Genomic DNA, 27,911 nt, shown 5'->3' with positions numbered 1-27,911 from the left:
TGCTGTGCATTGAAGGGTCTCTAACATCCTGTCTCCCTCACTGAGAAATGAGAAGAAAGCTATGGATCAAAGGCAAAGGGAGCCCTATATCTGACTTCATCTTGATGCTTATTTATTTATTTATTTGAAGTTTTTATTTGAATTCCAGTTAGTTAACATATAGTGCATTATTGGTTTCAGGTACACAAAATAGTGATTCAGCATTTCCATAGAATACCCAGGGCTCATCACAGCAAGTACCCTCATTAATCCCTATTTCATCCATCCCCCTATCCACCTCCCCTCTGGTAATAAGCAGTTTGTTTTTTGTATTTAAGAATCTGTTTCTTGGTTTGTCTTTCTATCTTTTTTCCCCACTTTGCTTGTTTCTTTTGTTTCTTAAGTTCCATATATGAGTGAAATCATTTGGTATTTGTCTTTCTCTGACTTACTTATACTTAACACAATTCTAACTCTGTCGACATCATTGCAAATGGCAAAATCTCATTCTTTTTTATGGCTGATTTATATATATATATATATAAAATAAATATATACATTCTTTTATATATATAAAAGAATGTATACTTATACATTCCTATATATATAGGAATATAGGAATATATATAAGAATATAGTAATATATATACAACTATATCACACACACACACACACACACACACAGACACCACTCTTCTTTATCCCTTTGTCAGTCAATGGACACTTGGGCTGTTTCCATAATGTGGCTATTGTTCATAATGCTGCCAACTTAAATGTGTGACACAAACCTGGACAGGACAAGGTGTGAGGGGCTGAAGCTCAAATATGGTGACAGATTGGTGATTAGGCCTTGCCAAGCCACACCACAGAAATAAGAGTAGGTCACAAAATACTGCATGAAACAGCAACCATGAGAGTATGTTCCACAGGCGAGAGAAAATTGCTCTCGACAGGCAGCTGAATAACTATTGAGATGACTGGCAATAAAATATGAGTCTTTTCAATTGGACAAAAGTTATATTCAGTAGGGAGGCAATATAAAATCAAAAAGGGACTTCTGGTCACATACTTCTTGGTTAGGAAATGGATGAAAAATGAGGCTTCTCTGGCTTTACGTCACAGCCTCGTATGGGCATCTGGGCAGGGTTCAGAATCTTTTAAGTTGCTATGGTCTTTTCATTTTCTTAGAATCTGGCTTCAAGTCCTTCTTCATTTAAGTAAAAGGCACCTTGAAAGGGGGAAGTAGAATCTCAGCATGTGAGACTGGATGTTTTCTACCATATTCTTCTCTCAAAATAAACAGCTACTGTCTGGAGGAACTCCCCTAGATTTCCCTAGCGAGCCCCGTATTTTCACCCCTCACAGTGGAGCTTCCACTTGGCTTCATAACTGCAGGAAAAAATTCAGGGTACACTAAGCACTTTAGTACTATAATACAACCCATCCTTCACCATAAATATTGGGCCTGTATCATGAAAATGAGAGGTTCTTCTCTCCTGTGTTACCAACTATAAAAATACATTTTGCTGGCATTGGCATGAAATCTTAAGTCATATTTACTCCAAATGAATAGCAAAATATATATCATATTGCATATTCTATGTGGAGGGCCTATGGCAAGTTGTGCCCAGCTCACCTGTTCAGAGATCTCTCCATCTCATTCACCTGCATCTATCCCAATGGCCACGGCCATAGTTCAAGCCACTACTATCTCTCGTTTGGAGGCTGTAATTGAATCCATCCCAAATGACTCTGCCTGCAGTCTTGCCCCATCCAATCCATCCTTCACACTGCAGCTGGAGTGATACTTTGAGAATGCAAAATGAATGAATCATGTCATTCCCCTATTTAACACTCATCAAATGTTTCCCAGTGCAATTAAGATAAAGTCCAAGCCCTTCAGAATGCCCTTTGTGGCCTGGCATCTTGCCTTTCTTGCCTAAGCTCACCTTCTTCTCCTTCCCACTTTATGTTCAAATTAAGAAATGTGTACATTTCAAGTTCTTGAACATAATTTTACTCCTACTTACTAAATGCTCTGTGGTCATTTGTTTTTCATTTTAAATATCATTCACCAAAGCTTTTCTATCTTTAGATAAACAACACCGAGTGTCCCGTCTTTGAGTTCATATTGAATCTTGCATCACATTTTCTCACACTTAATGATTTAACTGCCTATTATCCTGCCACACTATAAACTGTCAGAGAAGTGATCTTTCTGATCTTGTTCACCATTGTATTCCCAACACTTGGTGCAACTTACATATCAATTTGTTGAATGGATGGATGGATGGATGGATGGATGAGGATGAGCCTGTAGAGAGCATGATAAAGTGGATGTAGGCTTATATTTCCTCTATAAATAGGTGATGATTAAAAAAAAAACTCATATCATTGCTGTAAAAATTAAATGAGATATTTATAATATGTAAAGCATTTAGGGGTGCCTGGGTGGTTCAGTGGTTAAGCACCTGCCTTCAGCTCAGGTCATGATTCCAGGGTCTTGGGATCGAGCCCCACATCAGGCTCTCTGTTCAGGGGGAAGCCTGCCTCTTCCTCTCCCACTCTCCCTGCTTGTGTTCTCTCTCTCTCTCACTCTCTCTGTCAAATAAATAAATAAAATCTTTTAAAAAAATACGTAAAGCATTTAGAACTCTGCCTGGCATGTTTAAGCACTGTTCCAAAAAAAAGTCAGCTGTTTTCAATATTAATAATACTATGTTCTCAAGAAGCATGACAAATAAAGGAATGGATTAACAAAGATTACTGAGTAGTAAAATCTAGGTAAGTTCTCTCTGACATCTCTGTCTATTCCTTAATTACAAAAAGCATTTGAGGCTTCTTGACAATGCCCAGCATCTGTGGTCCCAAATCACCCACATTCAGCAGGCAGTAATAGAGTACAATGAAGCACCTTCTGCCCTAGCATCCAAGTTCAACCCTTATTACAAGAGTTGTTTTTGTCAAATTCCCAACCTCTTGGACTCTGGATTCTGCCTGTGTTCTGAGATCTATGACATCTTCTTGCTCCCTGCTCTCTTACCTGTTCTTCTGGTCTTTGGTCCCTTACCTTCCCATAGTGGTGGTACCTGATTAATTGAGCTCTGCTCCTGACCCTTCCTTGTTTGGCTTATATCCAGGATGGGTCAATGGCTTTAAGGACATGCCCCTGGGGAATGCACTGTGCCAAGACATACAGGAGAGGAATGCCACAGTGGTTGGTCTGCATTAGCATAATTATCTCCTGAATCTACTTTCAACCAATTCATACTTTGTCTCAAACCAACCTATTTTTGACCTTCTCTTTATTTTTATTTTTATTACTTCTTTACAGGTTGCCCTTTCAACCTGATGTTGTTCCTTTTTAAGGCTTTGATTAGCATTCTTCTAATGTGACATTTCCTTGGAAAATGTTTGGCTTGGTCCCAGATCCCCCCTTACCAATGAACATACTTCTGCTCTGCCCTAACTGGGTATAAGCCAGAGGTGATATACAGAATATTTAATACCTGGTAAAACAGAGGCAATGAGGATTCAAAATGAATGTTGGCAAGAGGACTGGAGGAAGATCCTGGAAGGTCTCCATACTATGTCAAGCATTAATTCTTCAATAGTTGTGTCTAAGGGGACAGACTGAGGAAGTGGAGAAGCAGGTAAGTTACCAACCACAATGAAATCATTCCAAAATTCAGCAACCACTAGAGTATACCTCAAGATTTTATCTAGGATTTTTGTTTTGTTTTGTTTTGTTTTTCCTTAAGATTTTTATTTATTTATTTGAAAGAGGGACAGTAACAGAGAGCATGAGAGGGGGGAAGGTCAGAGGGAGAAGCAGACTCCCTGTGGAGCTGGGAGCCTGAAGCCCCACTCGATCCGAAATCCCGGGATCATGAGCCGAAGGCAGTTGCTTAACCAACTGAGCCACCCAGGTGCCCCTAGGATTGTGTTTTCTAATTCAAGCCTATTTTTTTTTTTTATATGCTCCATAAGGCATTGACCATTAGACTCATTCCTAAACTTAGGCACTAGGAGACAGAATTTCTCACAAAGACTACATATACATATATATTGGCTTTAGTTGTCACACGTGAAAATTGCTAGAAGCAAAATCATCCCCAAGTTACTATGTTTTGGGAGGGATGGCATCACTCAAGAAACCTCAGATTTGTGACTTCTTAACCCTATAAGCCTTTGAAACTTCATGAATAAGAAATAAACTAGGAGGGTTGTACATTCTTCAGGAAAAGTATCTTTTCCAAAGTCAACTTCAAATACAGTCATGATGAATACTAGGGATCCTCTTATGAAAAGATAGGGAGATTGTCTACTAAAAAAGTAGACTCCACAGCCAGGACAAAGTCCTTGCTATTTAACATATGGTATAGGCCAGTAATTTGTATGTAATTCTCATTCTTCCTTTTTCTAAGATAAAGATTTTTTTGTAGTCACCCTGTTCCTTCACCATTACTGTATACTGGATGAAGGGAATAAATAACTTATCTTTCATCTAACAGTCCCTAGACTAGAAAGTTCACATCTGGATCTGATAGTGAGGAGTGGACATTACTAAGAGATGGTATACTTTAATCTAGATTCTAAAATAAATGGTATTTGGGGTTACTGCCTATAGAAGAAGGATGAGTAGACTCTATTAAAATGTGTATAAGAAGAGTGATATGCATGGGTGCTCACCTGTCTAAGGAGTGTCGGAAATTGTTGATTGGGGAATTCAATACTGACCTCTAACCTCCTCCTATGTCCCATCCACTGCAGAGGCTACATATATACTTTCCAGCTTTCCTTGCAACCAGGGTGAGCCATAGGACACACTCTTGAACAAAAAAATGTGAAAGTCAGAGGCAATGTGTGTAAGTTTTTACTTTGCTGATGAAATGAGCAGTTATCACTGATAATTTACATGACCCCATTTTTCCTAACTTTAAGGTAGACATGAGATTTGGTGATGTGGTATCCATCTGATAACTGTGAAAAGCAGACAAAAAACCCTGAGAGATTTAAAGAGGTGTAAGCCCTGACACTATTATGCTGTTGAGCACATGTCAGCAATAATCAACCTCCTGATTCTTGAGTGAAAAATAGTACCGTATTAGTTTATACTACTGTTGATTGAGTTTGCAAGTGTTTGCCACTGAAAACATCCTTACTAATAGAGTCCTTTGTAATACAATTAAAGTCTCTAACATCACCCAAGTGAAAACAATGGTGAATTTTGCACTGCACATTTTTATCTCTTCTTAGGTCAACATCTCTGTTTCTTCGTGTCCATGTGGGATACCATTTCTCTGCTATGAAATCTGTCAGGGCACAATTTTGTAACAACCCCAACTGCGTAAACAGTACAAGGGTCAGATGGTTATTATAATACATCAATCTTTCCAGAAGCAAATCTTATAATAACAAATTTAGAATCCCCAAAAAATTATCAGAAGAAAACCAAACTTAATAGAAGTAGTAATTAGACATGAGTCAAGAATAAAACTTTAACAATAAATTTTTTTATTTAACAATGTTATTGTTAAATTTATTTAACAACAAAAATTTATAGAATTCAATCTAGCACTTCCAAGCACTATGCCCAAGATAGATGCAGAATATTTTCTCACAGATACCACCTAATACCTGAGCATCCTTCATAATGGCAAGTTCTAGGCAACCATTACCAAGTAATTAGAGCTGGCACATAATGTGAAACCTATTTGTATCTCCAAACAACTGCATAGTCACATTATATAGTATGGTTCCTAATCCAACCACAAATCCATGCTTACCAGAAATTGATAATATCTTTGGGGGAGGGAGATTGGAGGGTACCAACTAAGTGTTTTGATTTTGTTTTGTACCCCTCCTATTTCCCTTAAGTCCTAATTGAGTACCTAGTCAAGAAGACACATAGAATCTCAATAAATTATTAAAAGCCCCATTATTATGATCTTGTACCCATTGCTATAACTAGTAAACAATCTATACGCTTTGTATTGATCATCAATTGCTTTGACCCCTGTCCTTTATTGTTGCATCTGAACATTTGCAACTCGGTCAAAATAGTCTTACTACCAAAACATGCCTCTACTACCTCTTTACAAAAGATTGTTTATCTGCCTTTTTGGACAAATAAAAGCTGTCAATGAAAGGAATTTGTTTCTAGATATAACTTTTTTTTTTAAGATTTTGTTTATTTATTTGACAGAGAGAGAGATTACAAGTAGGCAGAGAGGCAGGCAGGCTCCCTGCTGAGCAGAGAGCCCGATGCAGGCCTTGATCCCAGAACCCTGAGATCATGACCTGAGCCAAAGGCAGAGACTTTAACCCACTGAGACACCCAGGCACCCCTAGATATAACTTTTGAAAGACAACCTCTCCCCTATGCAGAAAAAGATATCCTGGCTTGAGTGACTTTCCATTTTGTACTTCAAATCTATCTGGCAACTTAAAGGATAGATACAAAGGAATAGGGATATTAGGAGTTAATGCTTAACACTTTCTTGCCAGGTACATGGAATGTCCTTCATTGATCTGGGCTGTATTGAAAGGGTGCTAAAAGGATACTACAGAAGATACCAAAATAGAGAGAGATGTTATCTGGAAATTCAGGCAATTGCTGTTTGGTGACCTGAAAGGAAAGAATTACATATGAGAAGAGCAAATGAGAAAGTACAAAGAAAAGAAAATACAGGTCATGGGGAACAAAATAAAGTATAAAATTAAGTTAAATAACATTTAACATTTTAGAAATAAGCATATATATATATATATATATATATATAATAATCATCTAAGAAAAATGGGCTTCTGCTAAAAGCAAGCTGGGAAGTGCAAGAAATGTAAGAAATGTGAAAAATATAGAAACGTTGACATAAAATCAGCTGATGTCAGTGAGAAAGAATGGGCATGGAAATTCCAGCTCCTCATGACAAAATGGCATGATCTTCAAAAATAACTGTAATTTCCTTCACTGTAGGTGATGCTGTGAGCCCTCCCCCAAGAGAGGGAAGAAAAATCACGTGAAGCAAAGACAGTAAGCAAATAAAGGAGGGCATTTTGACTTTGTATTAAGTCATTCAGTTTTTCATATATTTAATGAGTTTCTACTAATGCTACGCACTGTTCTGGGTGATGAGTGTACATCAGTTAACAAAAGCCTCAAAACCACAGCCCTCATGAAGCTTCCATTTCTAGTGTGGGATAGAAGTGATATATAGTAAGGAAATGTAGAGATGATACCCTTTTATATTGTATAATTGTGTAAAATTAAGCCTAAGTATCGGCAACTGTTCAGTTCCCACGGACCTACAGTCTAATGAAATCAGTATGAGATAAGTTATATATTTGCATATACATATTGCCTTACCTATTTTGTGAGTCAGCTTCCATTGCTCTAAGAAACGACGGCTTTTTCGAAGCTCAATTTCTCAATAGGGAAATGTAAATTGGACTAGTCAGTCTTTCATTTCTCCTTGACTTGGTCTTTAGGTCAAAGAGGGTTATACCTTTAAAAGAAGGGAGTAATAAAGGAAGGCGTGGCACTAGAAAAAATCTCAAAGAAATTAGTAAAAATATTCAAGGCCAAAGCATTCAGAGATAACATCTTCTTTAGAGGTGAAAAGAACTAGTATAATGATGGGTTAAGAAGTCAAATTTTCAGGCAGGGCCTTCTGTTTCAAGCCATCTGTCCATCTATCCATCCATCCACCCATCCATTCATGTGTTGCAGGAAGAGTGAGGAACTATGGAGAGGCACAGGAAAGTTTATCCTCACTAGGAAAGAGGTGCCTCAATGTAGGTTTGCTTGCAAAATCATATTCAAATCTCATAGAGTTTATTCTGTAGACTTTGTCAATAGAGCTGATTCTTGGGAGAGGGGGTGGAACTGTGATACCAGCCATATTTGTCTTCAGCCCATCCTTTTTTTCTTATCCTGTGCATTGCCACATTGTTACATTCCCATTTAACACATAGGCTTAGGTGTCCAATTTCCCATAGTTGCTACATATCCCTGTCTGTGAAAGACAAAGTCAAGCCAAAATCCTACAAAAAGAAATTTGCCTGTTGTCAGAGATCTGACAGACTTTTGCATGAATGATGTAGAAAGGATTCCATAAAGCATTAAAGCAATCCCTGAGAGAATTATGTTGAATACAATCAGTCTTACATAGACATATATCTTGGAAGTCCACTCCTTGATATTTCCTCCTTAAGACAAAAATTAAATAAATAATGTAAAAATATTAAAGGTCTTCACTTACTGGGGGAAAAAATGAGGAAAATTAAAGGACACTTTTTAAGCTTAACTTATGTTTAACCCACCTTGAATTCCTTTGACACATTTCCAGGTCCACCCAAGAGCAGGAGGAGAGATTCCCTAAACTAGAGATTTATAACATATGACAACTCAACCCAGATCCTTATGAAACTAGAAGTGAGTCAGCAACATTATAGCTGCTTGAAATTCAGGGCATTTCAGAGTGAGGGGGAGAAATCTTTAAGAATTCCACAGAGAATGTTTTACTCTGAAAAATTGCTGAGAATTCTATAGAGGCAAAGTGGTGCCTGTGTTTTTATTTTCTGTGGCTAGGAGGTAAATGAACCAAGGCTTCGGGACCTGGTATCACACAGCTGACTACAAGAAGGGCCACATCAGCGGGATGTCTGGTTGCTTCTGCGCAACCTTTCCTAAAAAGTAGTTAACTTTCAATGACAACCATCCCCTTCAAGAAAACAATCTCTAATCCTTAATACAGGCTATAGCCCCTTAATAAATTGGCTCCTGCCTGACTAGACACACATGTCACCTGCTCAGGCTTTCTACTCTCCTCCAGAACTATTGCCAAACTGACATTCTCTCATTTCCTCAATAGGTCATGATCTAGTTCTAATTGTTATTGGGTTGATCCTTGATAGATTCATTATATAAAACAAATAACTATTATACATCATAATAACAAAAATAGATTCTCCATGTATTGAATATTTATTCAGTGTCAGACATGAGTCTTATGCTTATCTTTTGCTAGTTTTCATCAAAACTCTGCAAAGCACGCTATCTATCTTTTTATTTAGAGTTCAGGAACCTGCATTTTGAGAGGATAGATCATTTGTCTAAGGTAACACTGATAATATGTGGGAGATATGCAATTTTAGTATAGGTCTGTTTGGTGTCCAAGCACACTGTCTTCCCATGCTTCTTCCCCTAACTAACTCATCTTTGGCTCTCAAGACTCAATACATTGCAACCTTGTCTTAGAAAGGTTTTCTCTAATGCCCTCTGCCCCTATGAGGAAAACAGGTGTTTCTCTTGCCATTTGAAAGCAATTATAGTCACTGGTCTGCTTATCTGTCTCCTCCTCTCAGAATATGAGCAACAACCAGCACTTCTGCTTCTCATAGTGTCTTTACTTTGGATATGGTAAGGGTTGTTGATAAGATGTTTCCTGCCCATGACCAATCATAAGTGAGTGAATAGTTGAAGAGGTGTCAGATGATGATTCATCATCTGGTGAATGAACTAGGTGAAGCCGGGAAGGAGCTATCTTAAGCCTTTGCCAGTCAGCACTTTCTGAAGGTCCCCTTTCTTACTTTAATAGTCTACTGCAAACACTAACTAGAGTAACTAGATGTAGCTAAAAACCTGGGACTTTGTTTTTTGAGTCCTCACCCTTACCCTCACCAAAACCTCCCCTCAGCCCAGTTCACCTCCCCAAATGATCCAGAAAAACTAAAAGACAAAATTATCACTCTATAAGGAGGTTTAAAAGTGATCATGCAAGGTAGCTGCTAAGGGACCTGTGTGAAGGAAAGCCATGATAAAGGTGGTTAGGAGGCTTTACTGAATTACAACATGGGAGAAATATGGCTGGATTCATCAGGCTGTGGTGAGGGGACCTATGAGAAAATTTTACTGGCTGACCTTAACTGGAGAATTGATTTTTCTTTCCTCACAGATCCCATAACAAGAGTAGAACAGAGAAAAGACCAGAAGCCAGAGGGATAGAGAGAAGAGATTGCAGATGTGAAGGGAGTCTCCCCTTCCTTCCTTAAGAAGAAGAATGTGTTCTCTGCTGGACTCACCCCTGGGCCAGGGAGACCACACCAGGACCCTGCTGAAGATGAAACCCATGCATCCCTTGTGTTCTTCAAGACTGGGAATTTCCAGACCAAATCATAGAGCAGATTATGGAATCAGGGTCACAGGGAAGGACCCTGATTTCCTGCTTCACTGTCAAGGGTTCTGGTTGTTGAATATGTGAACACACACGTTCACACTCACACTCTCTCACACACACCCATACATTCGCACCCATACACTCTTTCTCTCTCCTGCTCTCTCAGTCTCTCTCTGCATTGACAAGGAATCTCTATTGCACATAGCCCTCCCCACACTTGTTTACTAGCGAGTAAGTATTTTCAGTCACTCAGATGTCTTACCATACTACTGAATTAAGATGACTGAGTGAGTGTTTTAGAGAGCACTAAGTACCTGAGTCTCAGAAGCTCTTCCAAGTACACCATTTATTAAATAATGAAAACTCCTCCCTGGCAGACATGGTTATCACGAAAGTTGCACAGTCATTTGCAATTTTAAAAAAGATAACCATGAATATATTTTTTTTAAATCTCACCTCTGAGGATTTCTGAACTGACTGCACTTTTGATCATAATAACTATCGATTGATGTAATCACACTTAACTCCTGGGGACTGTGAGCCACCAGGGAGGAGATGAATCTCCGGGCCTGTTTGAACAGAAAAATAATCAATGTTTGCTGTCATTATTAGGCAGTCCTAATAGTAGCCCCATTTTATAGATAAAGAAACTGAGGCTTAGAAGAGTTACATGCTTGCCCAAAGTCACACAGCTAGTCATTGATGGGAGTCACAATTTTGTTCTATTGGGACTACGTGAAGAATCCATCAAGGCTTCTGGACAAAACAGAAGCAGAGTCAGAGGAGCAGAGAGGCTCGGGTTGCTGCCACTGTCTCTCCCTTCTCCCAGGAGAAGGCCAAAAAATGTTCCTCTGTGGGTTAAAGACAAGGACGGTCCAACACTGTTTATGTGATAAGAAATCAGCAGCTATTCCCTGGGACAGTTTCACCAAAGGCCTCCCTTTGTCTCAGATCAGAACAAAGTTGCTCCAGCTGCGTTTACTGGGAAGTGCCGTAACTCCTTGGAACTCAATTGCATCCTGACATCTTATTCATCTTCCGGCTTACTTCCCGTCACTGACCCTGATCTTATTAGAAAAACCTTGGAGAGTATCAGTAATGGCACCTTTTCTTTTTTTTGACAAGTTACTCCAGAATGGATTTAATATCTTTAAATTGTCATTGATTGAAACTAGTAATTCTAAATGAGCAGTTTAAAACTAATATCCCTCTTTTTTTTTTTTCTTAATCTTTTTTTCCTCCCTAGCTACTTGATACTTGATCTTTTCAAGGGTGTCTTCCTGAGCGTTCAACAGGCTATAAAAATGTCCATGAGAGACAAAGACAACCAGAAATGTCCAGTGGATGGGACCTTGTGAGGGGCATCACTTGTTTCCCCATTGAATCTCCCACCTACCACAGAGTTTAGTGCATAGCAGGTGCTCAAGAAGTATGCAACAAATCAGGAAAAGTCATTCCTAACCAGAGCTTATTATTCAGAAAATTGAAGACTAGAATCTCTGTACTCAGTTGTTTTTCAGTGGAGCTCTTGTGAATCACAAACTGCCTACATGTAGGTAGAATGAGTGATTGTGACTCAGTGAGATCCCAGAAGTGAAGAAGTGTTCCCTCTTTCAAAAATTTCTCTCTCTCAGCAATCTTTTACCAACTGAAATTCCTGTTTTTGATTATACACTGAGTACCTAAGGAAGGGCACTGACTTTGGAATTTAGAGCTATTAGCCCAAATAAGTTTATTCAACTAGCTAATAGAGACTTGGGCCCTTGAAGGACAAAGATATGGGCTGGGTGAGCCCCAGTTACAGGAAATAATCAAAACTACTCAAGCAAAAGTGTGGCGTGACTGGTTGCAGTTTGAGCACAGGGAGTTGAAAGGAGCACGCTAACCAGAGGTCCATGTGCCCTAATCCACCAACATAACTAGTCTGGCCCAGGTGCCAAATGAGTGACATGGGTTTACTCTAAGAAAACCATGTTTGCATGGTCCATGAGAGAAATGCAGAAATGCAGCATCATAAACAACAACAACAACAACAACAACAACAACAGCAACAACAAAACATGGGTTTGGGATCTGGAAAACCTGAATTAGAATTCTAGCATCATCCCTTTTTAGCTATTGGGCCTGTGACTGACTGTGTTTGCTCAGTTTCCTCATCTGTAAAATGGGTATAGTGGCCCCTCCTATTCGGTAGGGGCAATGAGGCATAATTGAGATCATAAAAATGCTAAAATATTAAGCCTAGTGTAGAAGAGGCATGCAGTAAATGGTAGTTTTATCACTCTCAGTCACTATCAGTAATTCTTTCCAAAGCAATTTTTATCCTACTTACTAAAGCAGAAAGGAAGAGGGGCAAGGGAGAGAGGTAACTGAAAAGGGAGAGGAAGATGCGAGGACAGGAATATTTATCAGGCATCTACAATGTGCCTTCACATTAGAACACTACCCGAAAACAAAAAAAAACAAAACAAAAACGTGACTATGAATTTTGCCTTCTCCATCTCACCCTTTACTGACCATATCCCTCAGACCCCAGTTGTTCAGGCTCCCCAGAATAAGGAAACACAGACGGAAAAAGAGAAACATAAGCAGGAAGAAGAAGAAGAAGGAAGTTCTGTGTAAACAGGAAGCTTAACTGCTTGACTGTCAAACCATGCCCTTTGTCTCCAAACTCTGAGCAGTGTCATGGGGGAGAGGGAGGGTGCCACACTGCAAATAAGAAGCAATCCCTTAAGAACACAGGCCCCATAGCAAATGGAAACTTGGTGTGCACTGGTTCTAAGACTCCAGAGAAAGTGACTAACAAGGATGGCTGAGCCAGCACAGCGAATCAGCTAATACTGAGAGTAAGGCAGCGTTAGCTTCTAATCTTGGGATACTCCCGAAAAGAAGAGGTTGCATCCCTCCTGCTTTTCGTTGGTCACCTCTCCACAAGTATTCAAATGAGTTGAGACAACTGCTTCGCTTGGCATTTGGATCCATCTATTAGCCACTCCAGGCTGCAAGTGCTTAGTCATTTGTTAGCTCATGTCACTGCCGCTTCGTTCTCGCGTTTGACACGGACTCCAATAACCTTGTAGCATCTGCCCTCCCAATTCCCTGAAAACCCTGAGCAGCCTGCTTCCATGAACGCTCCTTTGAATGTCCTTTTCTCTCTCCTTCTCTCTCTCTCTCCTTTCTTTTGACAAGGCAAAGAGCTATCAGGTTTCTTGAACATTCTTGAATAGCTAATTCCTGGAGTCCTTGTCCTCACTTCTTCCCCTCCACACCTCACTGGCATTTGCTCCAAGATCTGCTGTTTTTCAAACGATGACCTGGCACTGACTTGAGGTTTTCAAATGTTAGTTCCCTGGCACCGGTCCTGTAGGTGCTGAAAGAATTCTTCCCTGATTTGCACACAAACCCTTTCATTTCGAGACATATCAGGGTCAGCCCGGATTTTCGCCTGGCCTGCAAGGTGGTTTGGAGGCCGTGGCCCAGAGAACAGATAGAGAAGTGTTCCTCTCCCTTTTCAGACTGTGTCTCAGCCACTCTCACTGGAGCATTTAGAGATGCACAATCCTCCCAGGTTTTATTCAAACCCCTACAGGCAGCGTCACGCAGTGGACTTTTACCTACACTCCAGCTTGTCAGACTTCCTTCGGGGAAGTCTGCACAGTCTCCAGCAGCTTGTCTGAGCTGTTCTCATGCCCTTGCTCAGGGGAAAGCTTGTCTAAAGCTCCTAGGACAGAAGAAACTTTCCCACCCAGGTGTCACTGTCAATATGATCATTTTAGGAGAACGCCAGGGGGGCTACCTGCAATGTCTACTCCAGGGTGAGGGAGTGGTCCAAACTGCCTGATATCCATTGGCTTGCTCATTCTCAGCCTGATTCTTATAAGCAAAATGTAAATGGAGCGTGGCAAGAAGCAATCAAAGAAAGGGACATGAGGAAAATAATCCATTCGTTCACCTCTTCATTAATTCCAAAAGCTTTTCCTGAGTGCTACTCTATGGGTCTGGGAAAGGTATTGGGGATTCGAGGATACACGGAACTTACTCTTTGCCCTCCAGAACCTCAAGAGTCAGGAAGAAAGCAAAACAATTTCAGTAGCATATAGGCAGAGTCCATTACTTAAGAGAAGTACTTAGCCAGTGCTGAGTGAAGATTAGGGGTTTAATAAGAGCTTTCCAGAAGGAACAGTGTTTGTGTTGAATCTTAATGGAAATGACACTTTATGGTTAGCCTGCTGTGGGTCAGACAAAGTGACAATGCTAGAAAAATGTTAGCAACATAGAACCTGTCCTGACATCAAGGAGCTTAAAGTCCAGCTGAGGGCATAGAGAGGTATAGTTGGGGGACAGGAGGAGCTTAGAGTCCAAGGTGGAAAGTATATATATTAGTTAACAATTATTGAATGTTCCCATGTGCCAGATACCATACTCAATACATCATATTTAATCTTCAGAGTAACATTATATAGCAGGTATTGTTATTTTCATTTTAAAGGTATCTTGAAAATATAAACAACCTGCCCACCATTACAAAGTTTACAAGTTACTAGATCTTAGATTTGATCTCCAGTATATCTTACCCCAAAGCATGGCTCTGAAGCACCTTGGGGGACAGACTTCTGGCCTCTCTAACAGACCATTTGAGGGAGGGGATTCCAAAGGAGGGGATAGCTTATGAAAAGCTTTGACAACATGACAGAATAGGGCATACTGTATTACAGAAGCTACAGAGGTTATAATAAGATTGGATCTGTCATGCAGTGGGGCTGGAAGCATGATGAAAATGTTTGTGGGACGGGAGATACCATTCATAGATGAACTTAAACTCAATGCCAAGGGCTTGGTATTTGGTTCCAGAGACCCTTATTTAGAGCACATCAGTGGGCTCTAAACAAAAACAGAGTAGGATAAAATTGGAGTTTTGACTGCTAAATGAAAGTGGTGGAATTGGTTATCACTGAAATAATGATGATGAAAAACAATCATTTCAAGAGTTTTGAAAGTAGAATAAAGAAGATTGGGTGATCTTTGATTTGATGAAATTTGATGTGGTGAGGAAAGAGAGGGAGGATTTATTGTGACTCTTAGGATTTTGGACAGGGCAGTTGGAGTTGATAACAATCTCTGAAAAGGGGAATATAAGTAGATTTTTAGGGATTAAGATGATATGTTTGGTTTGGGATGTATCATGTTTAAATTTTCAGGGGAGACTCAAAGGACATCTCTAGTGGGTCTCTGAGACTGAGCTTGGGACAGGGATTTGGATTGGTGAAGCTGATGTAGAAGTCATCTCCCATGGTCTTTGGTAAGTCAGTGTTATTGGACTCAATGATTCATGCCAAGAAGAACACACATGAAGAAGAGAAAGATGATTCAAGAAAGAAAAAGAAAAAAAAAAAAAGCCAGAGGAATATCAATAGGAAAGAGATAAGTAGGGGGAAAGAAACTAACACAGAATATAATGGGATGGCCAGAAGAGAAGGATGAGAACATATTTTTCTACTTCCATAGCATGTTAGAATTGGAAGCCATCTGACCCCTTCAGTCTGAGATGCGGTCAGTGGGACCTGCAGAGATAAAGGGCATTGGCAAAGTACGAACAGCTGGTCTATGTAAAGCCAGAATTAAGACCCTGAACTTCCCATCCAAACTATGTCAGGATTTTTAATGTATGTGGACTAGGAGTGCCTGGGGGCTTCAGTGGGTTAAAGCCTCTGCCTTTGGCTCAGGTCATGATCCCAGGGGCCCAGGATTGAGCCCCACATCAGGGTCTCTGCTCAGCAGGGAGCCTGCTTCCCCTCCTCTCTCTCTGCCTGCCCCTCTGCCTACTTGTGATCTGTCTGTCAAATAAATAAATAAATCTTTTAAAAAAAATAATGTATGTGAACTAAAACAATGTTGATTAATAAAAGTATCCTTTTGACCTTAGATTCCATCATTTTCCATGTTTTGAAAGACATCTCAACTGCCAGTAAGAAGAGGTAACAATGTACTTCTTATCTGCCAGGTTCTTTGACACAGATCAGCCTAGGAAGTGTCATAACAATCCCACAAAATAGGCTTAATTTTCCCACTTTTTACTGAGGAAACACTGAGGATAAGAGATGTAAAGAAATAAATTTCTTGGGAGCATATGCATAAAGAAGAGAATTATTTTATTGTCAGGTTGTTCTAATTATTTATCAACTTCTTGGGAGATCAGAGCTGACTCCATATACAAACTCCCCAGAAGGGACAATTTGGGAGGGGTAATCAATAATAATAATAAAGGGGGATCTAGGTTGATTTAAGACCATTGTTCTTCGTACTGGGAGACTGAGAGGAATTCTGCAGTGGAGCTATTGCTTTGGGGAAATTAGCAATATCTTTCAAGAAATGCCAATAACTGAGAACTAACTTCAGAGTTATTAGTTGGTGCTTTGTACCTTCAGAGCAAGTCTATCATTGTGCCGAGGCCTCAGCCTCTTCTGTTGGAAATGAGTTAATGTAGTCAAAATATGACATGATAGTTTTATTCCTTACCCAGATCACCCGTACTCTAACAATGCATTTCAAAGTACGGCTGATGGAGGCTCCACCTGAAACTTGTTCTTGCAGATAAGTATCTTCATCCCATTCATCGTTTCAAGAAAAGAAATCTCCCTGCATGGCAGCATTTTCATGTGCTTTGGTTTCAACTGAAGATAAATTGTGCCTGCTGCAAACTAATTAATATCAGTCACCTGGAAAGAAGAAATTGGGAGACAACAGGCTTCTCTTTCTTGATAAACAGATTGCTGGGTAAGGGATGCACATGGATGTGACAATTCGTGTGGCCATAGAAATAGCAGGAATGAGACGGTGGGGACAGATAGTTGGAAGGCATGAGCAAGTCTCTTCTGGCTTTATCCGTTTGAACTCAGGCAAAGCTTTGGCACAAAGTTTCAAGCTTCCCTATGTCCTTACACTCAGCAGAAATTACTAGGCTCTCAGAGAAGTTTCCCTAAAACTATAACCAGACTGCTAAATTAATGGCCAAGTCCTGGGAAAGCTGGCTCTGTACCCTAGTTATCAGCAGCCTCTTGCCTGACCCAAGTTCCCTCTTGGATAAGGAATCAAAAAGATTGGCCTAGATGATACTTAATCCAAAGAGTCGAATATCAGAACCAAGCAGCTAGGAAAGAAGAGAAAAATATGTGTAGAAGCAAGAAGCAGCACAGAGCTTCCCTGCAGCTAGTCCGTGGGGGAAGATGTCGTAAAGCGCTGAGAAACAGCTGTTTTGCATGGACCAGGTGGAGCAAACTCATCACAACTACTCTCAAATGAAGAAATCACCTCTCTCACACAGCAAACCTGTTGTTTCAGGGGCGTGGTTCTCTGAATGAGCCATGAGAACGAAAATGCAACCACATGAGTATACCTTATACCCAGATTGTCAGAGAAGGCTTAAGGGATCATTTTCCCATCTCAATAATCAAAAATTGCCATTTTCAGAGGAGCTTCAGAAGAATGATATTCCAGAAATGATTCACAGTCATAGCATTTGGGGATTCGCTTAGCTTAACTTGAAAATTCTCATCCATCCGTCCATCCATCCATTCATCCATCCATCCAGGTAGCCAATATCCTCACAAACTCAAAGGGCAAAACAAAGGTAAATTCACACATTAAAAGATGATATTGTCACTGCTGTGATAGATGGAGATGCAGAAGACACAAAAATGTAGGAGTCAGTTCTATAAATCTGGGGTGGAAAGTAGGGATAGGTTAGGAAAGCTTTTGTAGAGAAGGCAACACTTAAACTGAGTCAAGGAAAGTTGGCAAGTGTTCATAGACAGAGTAGGGGAATCTGGAATGCTCTGAATTCTAGGAGAGATCTGGGGAAAAGATAGTTGGACTACTTCTATTCCTGCCAGTGCCCAGTTCTACATATCCAGGTCAGCTCAGACAGTAAAAATCCCATAGAGCCTTCATGGTCCATCCTCCTTTCTGAGTAGTAGGGTTTATTTCCATAGATCTTGGTACATTTCTGAGTTATATGCTATGACATTGTTTACATCCACTAGATTTCAGATTGCTTGAAGACAAGAGTCTCTCATTAATTCATTTCTGCCACTTTGTTACTAAAACAGTGTCTGGGACAGAACAGGTATTTTTCTGAAGTTTGTCAAATACTGTATATGTCTCCACACTTGATTAGGAGTTTCCAGAAGATAGGAAGTATTTGATTCATCCCTTCTAGGTCTAGCACAATGCTCAAAGTAGATGTTCAATAAATGTTTAATGAATGCATAAATAAGTGAAAAAGAACGCTCTTAGATATTGAGAATATAAATATTACATCTTCTTCTAGGAGCCCACTCAAACTTCAACGTGATAGTGAAGTCAATGACACACCCACTATATGTCCTTTTTCTAATCACCCAATGTCATTGTTCTTCCTGCCTTCCTCCAGACAGTAAGGGGCTTGGGTATTCAAATTTCTCTCACTTTTTCCCTAACATAACTTGAAATTATCTGAACAACAGTGGGTTAGTACTGGTAATGGCTATAGTTTATTAGTTTATATTATTTTCATTATATATTGTCATTTTCTAGTTTAATTTAAAAATAAAGGGACCACTGAAAGTTGATTACTTAAGTATAATTTGTAAGCCATGGAAGAGATATTTTGTGGAAGGAAAACCTGTACACAGGTCTCACAACTCTTACTATGGGTGCACGGCCTAATCTGTAATAAGATTGATTCTGCCTCCCTTTCTGGCCACACCTGACTGGTCAGTCAATATCCCTGTTGTCCTAATGGACTCTGTTTCTTCTGCATGAGTTTGATACTGTCCCTGTGTTGCTGGTTAGTGTTCTGAAATTGGAGGGTGTTCAACAACCTGTGGTTTTGCTGGTACAATGGCAGTCTATTCTAACTAGGGCTCTATCCTTCCGTGACCTGAAGCCAGGAACTTAGCATCTGTGATTCCCAGTATCCTTGTTTATGTCCTTGAAGACCCTCATTGTGACGTTAGTTCTATAATCCTTTGAATTTCATTTGTCTTTTCAGTGAGAGTCTATGAAGTCAACAGATACGGCATTTCACTTAGTCTTACCGGTAGGTTTCCTTTGGGAGAGGGCTGGGCGACCTTGGCAGGATGTAAGGATTGCCATGGATCTTGTGTAACTTATTACTCAACCATGATTTGTTAAGCTGCCAAGGGGTTCACAGACCATCTGAGCCTCTCAAACAACCCATTCAATCCCAACCCTCGGCCTGATCTATGCAGAGGGTTAGAAATGCAAAGCAACAGAAACCTCTGGAAGGGGAATGATCCCTATGTATTTGTTGCATAATGGGGGAGACATTAGAAGAAGGGACATACCAGATGGGGGAGTAGCATCTTCTACCATCCAGATATACTCTAGAACTACTTCCTTTCTGAATTTAAACACTCATTGTGTACAGTTGTCCTAAACACCGAAAGGCCACCACCTCAAGGAAAAAGGTGCCCTCCAAGCAAATTCAAGAACCAAATTCAAGACAGATTCTTCCAGAATAAAATACTGCATTTCTTCTATTAAGCTCAACCTCTTTTCAACAATTCCTTTCTTACTTGGCTTGTGAAATGAATCACCAAAAGATTATTTTCTGGGCAAAATGGTTGGAAAACCCTGATGCAGACAATACCCCTTCTGACTGCAGCCTGACTTACACTTATTGAATATGTAGTGGATATAGCAGTGGTTCAGGGGTTTCAAAGGAGAGCTCAGCAAAGGAAGAAAAAAAAAAGCCCGCAAAAATTTTCAAGGTACCTACTGTGGAGTTATCAGGTCATAGATCTAAATGTCAGCACTGTATGCCTGATTTGCACATTTAAACCGATTTTTTTTTCATTTTTATCTGCACACATGAAGTACTTTGGAATACTGAAACAATTTAGAATCATATTTAGTTTGCAACAGTTCAATTAACTTAAGTGCTAAAACATGCTCCCCAGCTGGTAACTAGTTTAATCGGTTACTATTACAAGAAATAATTTTTTTGGTGCTGGGGCTCCCCAATGTCCTCTCTGGAGAGGGCAAGGCCATTCACGGGTATATGGGAATGGGAAGGTTAGGAGTCTGGCAAAAATCTCTGACTTAGCTAAGATGGAAAATCAAAGAATCCATTCTCCTATAAAAACAAAACAAAACAAAAACCTAGGTATGGGTTTTCATCTTCTCTTCTGATTTTATGACCTCCTGTTTCCTTGGAATAACTTTATAACCACCTGATAAGCAAGATGAAGGTGTGGATCAAGGGTCGAAGATTTTTAAAGATATTGCATAAATGCACTTAACCATGAGCCAAAGTGACAAATAGGAAACCAAGATGAATGTCAGGAACACTGTGAAGAATGATTAGCTGGGACAGTTGGAGCAGCTGCTAAGGCAACTCCAAACACCTGGAAAGAAGGATTTCCTTCTGGCTTACACCAGGGCTGAATTGTTCTAATTGCATTTGCATTAAAAGGCACCACTGGCAAATAGCAAAAAGGATACATACAGTAGAAAAACATTATGTAAATTTTCAAAAGACACAAAATAATACTGCATCTTAATTTTGGATATATGGAAATGTAGTTAAAAGGGAAAAAAATGGTTGGGGAATAATGCACACCGACCAGAGGAGATGGGTCACTACTGAGAAGAGAAGGCGATCAGGATGTGATTTGTTTGAAGAGAGACGTTAAGCACACAGGGTAAAATTTAAGAACTTATAAATCTGGGAAGTGGATACGCAGGGCTTTATTGGATTATTTTACAAACTTATGTGTTTGAGTATTTTCTAATTAAACTTAAAAACATTTTTTAGAGTCCAGGACAACACCTGTTTTGGAGCCACTGTTCGTCATTTCTCAGACATCTTTCTCTCACCATAGATACCATGAATCCTGAGCTCTTTAAGTTTCACAGAATTCCAAAGACTAAAGTCCCTGATCAGCTACCCCCCCCTTTTTCTTACATATGATTTTTAACCCACCTCACTGAGCTTGACAACTGAATTGGAAATGGAGCCCAAATATTGCAGTATTGGAAACCCAGCCCTCTTTTCCCTACTATCAGTGCTAGAGGCAACAAGGGCACTACCCCCAAAAAGACCATCCATAAACTGGGACTGTGAGTGTCTAGTGATCAATTTCCATGGTAATCGTAAGACCCAACTGTAGAAAGGTTAACACTGTAGAGACATATCCAGACAAATACACTTGAAAAATTTTAAGGAGGTCCTGTCATTCATGAACAGCTGATATTCAAGATAACAATGACTATAACCAGAGGAATGAGGAAGCATCCTGTTAAAGGGTGACTAGTCAATATGCCTATTGTTTGTCATATATCCCAGCCTTCAACCAGAAACTTCTAGTGTTTGTAAAATCATTAAGAGCTATAAAATATTTTGTTACTTAATGCCTAAGTGGTGATAGTGTGCCAATTTAAACCTCCAAATACATTTTAATGTAGGGAGGAGGTCTACTTCTTTTTAAGTTGGCTACCAGTCTTTCTAAATCATATTGTATGCCATGCGATCATAGCACTTTACCATCTTTGTCCATTAAGTCTGAGGATCTCTGACCTTAACCTTCATAGACATTGGCTATATGGTAATAGACATTCCAGAACACATGCACACATGCACACACTAAGGGTCCTGTTGTAAATACATATTTTATTTTTCTTTTACTACATTGCCAGCTAGAATGTAGAGTAGGATCTCAATCTAATTCTTCCTTTTGCTTTTAGAGCCAAATGTGGTTTCTGACCCATTGGAAGAGTTCAGTGAGGGGCGCCTGGGTGGTTCAGTTGATTAAGCATCCAACTCTTGATTTCAGTTCGGGTCATGATCTCAGGGTTTTAAGATTGAGCTTCCCTGTCAGGCTCCACACTCAGAGGGGAGTCTGCTTGAGATTCTTTCTCTCCATCTCCCTCTGCCCCTGCCCCCACACATGGACATTCTCTTTCTCTCTCTCAATAAATAAAATCTTTAAAAAAATTAAAAAAAGGAAGAGTTCAATGAATGTAAGCAACATATGCTAAGTTTGACTTCAATCAGATGGTAACAACAAAACCACCCCAACTTTTCAATTACCTCCAATGGAAACTGTGTTTTTTTTCAGGGCATTTATATTTTATTTGTTGAGGCATTATATGTAACAAGATAATCAAATCAGTTTTGGGGTGAACTGGACTTTGCTCAGATCTTGGCAGTTACTTAACTTCTTTATACCTCCATTTCCTCATGCATGCAATAGGAACAATTGTAGATCTACTCCATTTTTCAGGTGGGAGGACTCATGAAGAAAACTCACATAAAGAGCTAAGTGAAGTGGCCGGGACATAATAATCCCACAGTAAATGTCAGCTGTCTCATCATGGTCATCATCATCTTCAATCCCACCCTGCATCTCTCGGACTTTCAGATGGAGGACAGCTTTCCATATTAGTCTTCTCATTGCAACAGGAAGATTCATCTCATTTAAAATGAAGATGTTTAGAGAAAACGGATCGGGTGAAGTACTATCATCACACCTGAGGTGGAAGTCCTGCAAAATAAGGGGGTCTTCCTCAATGTACTATTGGAACGTGAAAAGTATTGTTTACTGGATGCACCGAGAGGGATCTTTTTATCATTTCACAAAATTAAAGCTGAAAAGTTCCATCCAAAAACCTGGCCATGGAAATCCCTGAAAGCCTTCCACCAATCCAGCAGCCAGAGCCAGAAACAGGATTTTAGTCAACTCCTCTGAGCAACATCAGATCAGTAAAAGCCAATTGCTGTGTAGTTGACACATGACCATGCACACAAACAGAACCAGCATTATAAAGTTCATTATCTTCTTCACAGCTCTACTGTCTCACTTGTACAATCACCTCTTTTGTTTATAGAATCCCACAGAATGAGTCGGCATGAAAGGCAAATAAGAAACCATGGGGAATCTTTCCCCAAACCTTGTTTTGTACCCAAAGTTCAAATGTGTTTGGTTAACCTTCTATTTATTTCTTGTCTTCTCATGAGCTGACCTTTCTAGTCTTAGTCTTTGCCATGGTGTGCCATGGCCGAAGGTGGCTCAATGGGACCCCGGTACCATGTGACAAAGAAACTCTTATGAACTCTCTATGAATTGTTTCATTCATCAGGTGCGTGCACTGGCACTCCCTTTGTATGCCACCAAACCTGCCATTAAAAATTGGAAAATGTCAGTCCATACACAGGTACTTCCCATCTTTATACACTGAGGCCAAACATTGTGGTGAGCTCCAATTTTTGCTTTTCCTCCAATTATTTTCTTGTTAGATGGTCTGAACTGCAATTCAGATTGCTGACCCTGGGAAAGGCAGCTTATTGAATGGGGATCAGGATGTTTATCCTATGCAGCCAGCTAATTGGAGGAAAATCAGGCCATGCATTCAACTTGACCATTAAGTTACCTGACATGAAACTAAGATGGTGACATCACAGACTATGTGACCAGTTTACTAACTTAAACTTCTCTAGAAAGCAGACTAATTAATCATTATTCTAGGGTAGTGTACACATATTCCTGCCAACAAATAGGGAAGTGCTTATAGGGGGCAATACCTCTAAGCACTATGAAACATTAGCCACTTGATGGAATGGTATAGCAATCAAGCCGAAAACCGGCTAAATGCTTAACCTGGGAACAAGCATGGTCTCATTGCCTTTCAGGTCTTTTAAGTGCACTGAGCATCTCTGGTAGAAATAAGGAGCCTGCTTTGGAGTGAAGGGAGAAAGCAACCATATGAATGAAGACAGGACTTGATTTTCAACAACACCGAAGTCAATCAAAGGAGAAGTACCTGTGAATTCCCTTAAACGACCTGCCGGAGGGTATCATGGGGTAACTATGTTACTATAGCTACTTTTTTTCCCCATCAATTAGTATTGTTAAAGAGAAGCTTGACTATAGAGTTCCTAACAGCAGCAAAAATAAATTCCCTCCAATTAAGTAGTCTAATAAGCTATTTAGGATTTTACCACTTAACATTCTTTCCTTCCCATTTAATTTCAGCTTTCACTTGGATGTCATCTTGTTGAAAATCCATCACAGAAAACTATGTGGGGGAAAAAAGATAATGTTGCTAAGTGTCCCTGATGTTCAAAAACGAGCAGAAGCACAATATTTTTTCTAAATCATCCCAAGATTTTTCCTAATAATTCAGCTTCTTCCTACTAGAAATTAAAATATGAAAATATATGAAAATGGTCAATATGCAAATTCAAATATCACACCAGCTCCTTGCCTTCAGTAAGTGCTATATGCATAAATTTGAAACAATATCGTATTCTAAGGTTCTCGATTATAATAATGCCTTGGTGTGCATTTGTGCATGTATAATTATGCTCATTTAATTTAATCATGAAAGTATTATAGGATCATTTGGTTTTCTCCTCTAAAAGTTCTCTCACTTTTTTCAATTAATTAATTCCACTTTGCCCCTTCCATAAGTCAGCTGATGGTAAGTAATGGTTTTTGAGCTAACAGGAATATGGTCACATTCCTAAGGAATTATGGGTGGAAAAGAGGCCTATGAGAAGGTGATGGCCTCTTATCTCCAGCATACATTCTAGTCATAGAAGGATAGGCTTTTCGGTAGAACCTGGTCCTAGAAATACTCTCATTTTATGATCATTTCTTCCTGCAAGTTTCCATTGTCCCTGAATGGCTGAGAACTTGCCCCAGGGCAGTCACAACAGAAGACCTGGAAACCAGCTCAGGTGATCTACACATTCCACATGCTTGACTGGAGTGGAGATTTTGGGACTTTGCAGAAATTACTGGAATCACATGAGATATATGCGGGGGAACAAGGGGTAGAGGACATTTAACCTAACCATGCACTAGAAGAACACATAAAGCCAGGGTAAGCGGAATGAAACCGACCATTCTGAATGAAAGAGAAGAAACATGGCATGAAGCGCATTTCATATTATACTTCCCCCATCAAGGAAGTCTTGTTTTCTTTCCTGCAGAAAACTGTTTCTTTTTCCCAGCGTGTTAACAGAGACCAATGAAAAGAAATAGGCTGCTTTGTGCCCATCAATAGAATCTATATAGCATCTTTTCCCCCAGGGATTAATTCAGCTTTTGATTAAATCTTTCTGAGATTTAAATCACGATGTTACAAACCTCCAAGGAACTCCTCGATGAGTTGTGACCTTCTTTATTACTCTCTGCTGTTTGATAAAGTATGAAGATTGATTTATAATGGTGTGTAATGTGTTTAAAAACAAGGAATGGCAACTAGAATGGCAAAATATAAGATTAATATAAAGCAAATACTGCAAAAAGTATGCTTTGGTTAAAATATTCTATAATTAATGCTGAGTTACAACTGTGTAGCTAGTAACAGTAGTGTCAAATGAGTATAATAATGTTGTTAGGGCTATAAATTATATCCAATGATTAGCTAAATAATCCTACAATGGAAAGAAAACCAGCAAATGCTGAAAAGGGATTTCGAATATCACATTGTACAGTTTAGACAGATTTAGTTTAGAGGACTTTTGAATTGAGACAAACTCCTTTTAAACAAACTATTCATATTCAGTGTTCATTTATTTTTATCAGCCTAATTTTGGTTTCAATAATTATTTTGCCATTAGTATCATCAAGGATGGAAGTGATTTAATGTTTTGAGGATAACACGAAATAAATCCTTTATTTTTAATCAGAATATCCGAGTACCAGGCCAGTGGCTACTACTCTTCCTTTTTCAAATTTACTCTTTCCTCTCAAAAGGTTTTTAAGGGTAAAAAGTTAACCCTTTAAAAGAAAGACCTGCGTTATTCTAATGTCCTTGCTGGGTCCAAGCAGAAGATTAAAAATGTTGTATTCAATGTAAGCATCGACGGAGATAAGTCAGAGGGTAATCCACCAGGTGTGCTCAGTAGCCACAGTTGTAAGTGAGGGTCCTATTTGGGTAAGATTATGTTTATTTTTATTTTTGGTTTTGATAAAACGACTGGCAAATCTTAGAGTCGTACAAAATAGAAATAGAACAGTGAGCAGTACTTTTTGCGTTATGTAGCAGATTTCAATGTACTATTGTTAGCTCTATCAAATTTCCAGTAATTACAAACCCTTTTTTCTCTAGGAGATGGGGGGCAAGGGCTGGGATATATTTAGCCCCTTTTCCCAATGCAATGTTTATGGTGGGTCTTGCAATGCAGGTGGCTGGGAGTGGGACGACCATCTAAAGTCGGGTGATGGCAGAGCCCACACAAGTGCATTCACTTTCTTCTCTGTCATCGGGCCACCAGTCACCTGTAGGGCACAGTAGACAGACATCCTGACAGCAAGCTGTGTCCGCAGCTATCAGCTCATCCCATATGACTTAGACACGATGGGAGCCGCATCCTGTTACAAATCTTTGCAACATGTACAATCCATCTACAGAATTGCTTCCTAAGCTGAATACTCAGCAGGATTCTCACTAGGGGCAATGGCTTGTACTTAAAAATATACAATTTCTGTACAGAAGAAGCGTTAATTCATTTCCTAAAGTCCCATGTCATCTCTCATTATAGAAACCACTTCCACCTTTGTCACTTGAAAGAAGAAAAGGTTAAATACAGAAGGTCTATGTTACCTTAGAGCCGATATCCATCCATGAATGTGGAGAAGCAGAGAGAAAGGGAGGGAGATCCAGAGAGGAAACAGAATGATAATAAGCAAGTCATGTGTACTGATCTGAGAAACAGGCCAGTAGTTTTGTTACAATAAATAAGAAAAGCAGAAGTAGATTTGAAACATTCGTTTCCCTTTATTAGCTCAGTGAGGCTGATGTGTACTGCACATTTAAAAAAAAAAAATCACAGGAATTTTCATACAATGAATAAAACCACAACAATACATGTAGAATTGGCAGGTGGAAAAAAAAGCCCGGCAAGGGCTGAACTAATCGCTCACTTTCCCTCTTCAGCATAGTTCAACCAACAGTGTTACACTTTCACCTACAAATCTTAAAGTAGCTCCATCAAATCAGCAGTTCACATTATTGAAAATGTCTGTCACATAGGTACAAATTTAGAATCATCACATTATATTACATGGCTATTCTAGGTCATCTATAGATCAGGTCTTAGACTACAGTGATTGAAGTTCTCGTTACAGCCATCAAAAAAGGACACATAATCATTACCTACTGTAAGCTCACATCTAAAGGCATGAAAAGGTTTCCTTTTTTCAACTGACCCAACCATCATACCCCAATAGTGCAAAGTTCCCTTTCTGCTGCTTTGGATGTTGACAGCCCAACCGCGTTGTTCTCGGAGTTGTTTAGCAAAAATTGATTTTGTTGCACTGGAAGAATTATTCCGCTACATCTCTTTAAAAAAAAACAAAAACAAAACAACAAACCCACATTTCTAAAGCACCAGTTCGGTCACCAATATTGTAGATGTGGTACTTACCACAGCGTGAAGGCATTGGCCTGCGGTCATCTAAAAATCCTACAGTTCTATGCTGAAATTTGCCTCCAGTGATGATGGGGTGAATGTGTTCATTTGAAATATTCTCTCCAAAAAAAAAATTAAAAATAAAAATAAACGGAACACAGTTTACATTTTGATGGGCTACCCACAGGGTCTGCATAAGATACAAAAAGCTCTATTCAGATGGGTTAGTGATTCTTTCTTTGCGCTAATTTTAGATGCAATTTGAAGTCCATGGAGGAAAACTATCTTCATGGTAATGATATTTGTCAGGCCAGAGTGGGGATAAATTA

Source organism: Enhydra lutris, unplaced genomic scaffold, assembly GCF_002288905.1.
Source record: "Enhydra lutris kenyoni isolate GAN:26980312 unplaced genomic scaffold, ASM228890v2 scaffoldscaffold21, whole genome shotgun sequence".
NCBI lineage: Eukaryota > Metazoa > Chordata > Mammalia > Carnivora > Mustelidae > Enhydra > Enhydra lutris.
This window is presented reverse-complemented; position numbering follows the sequence as displayed.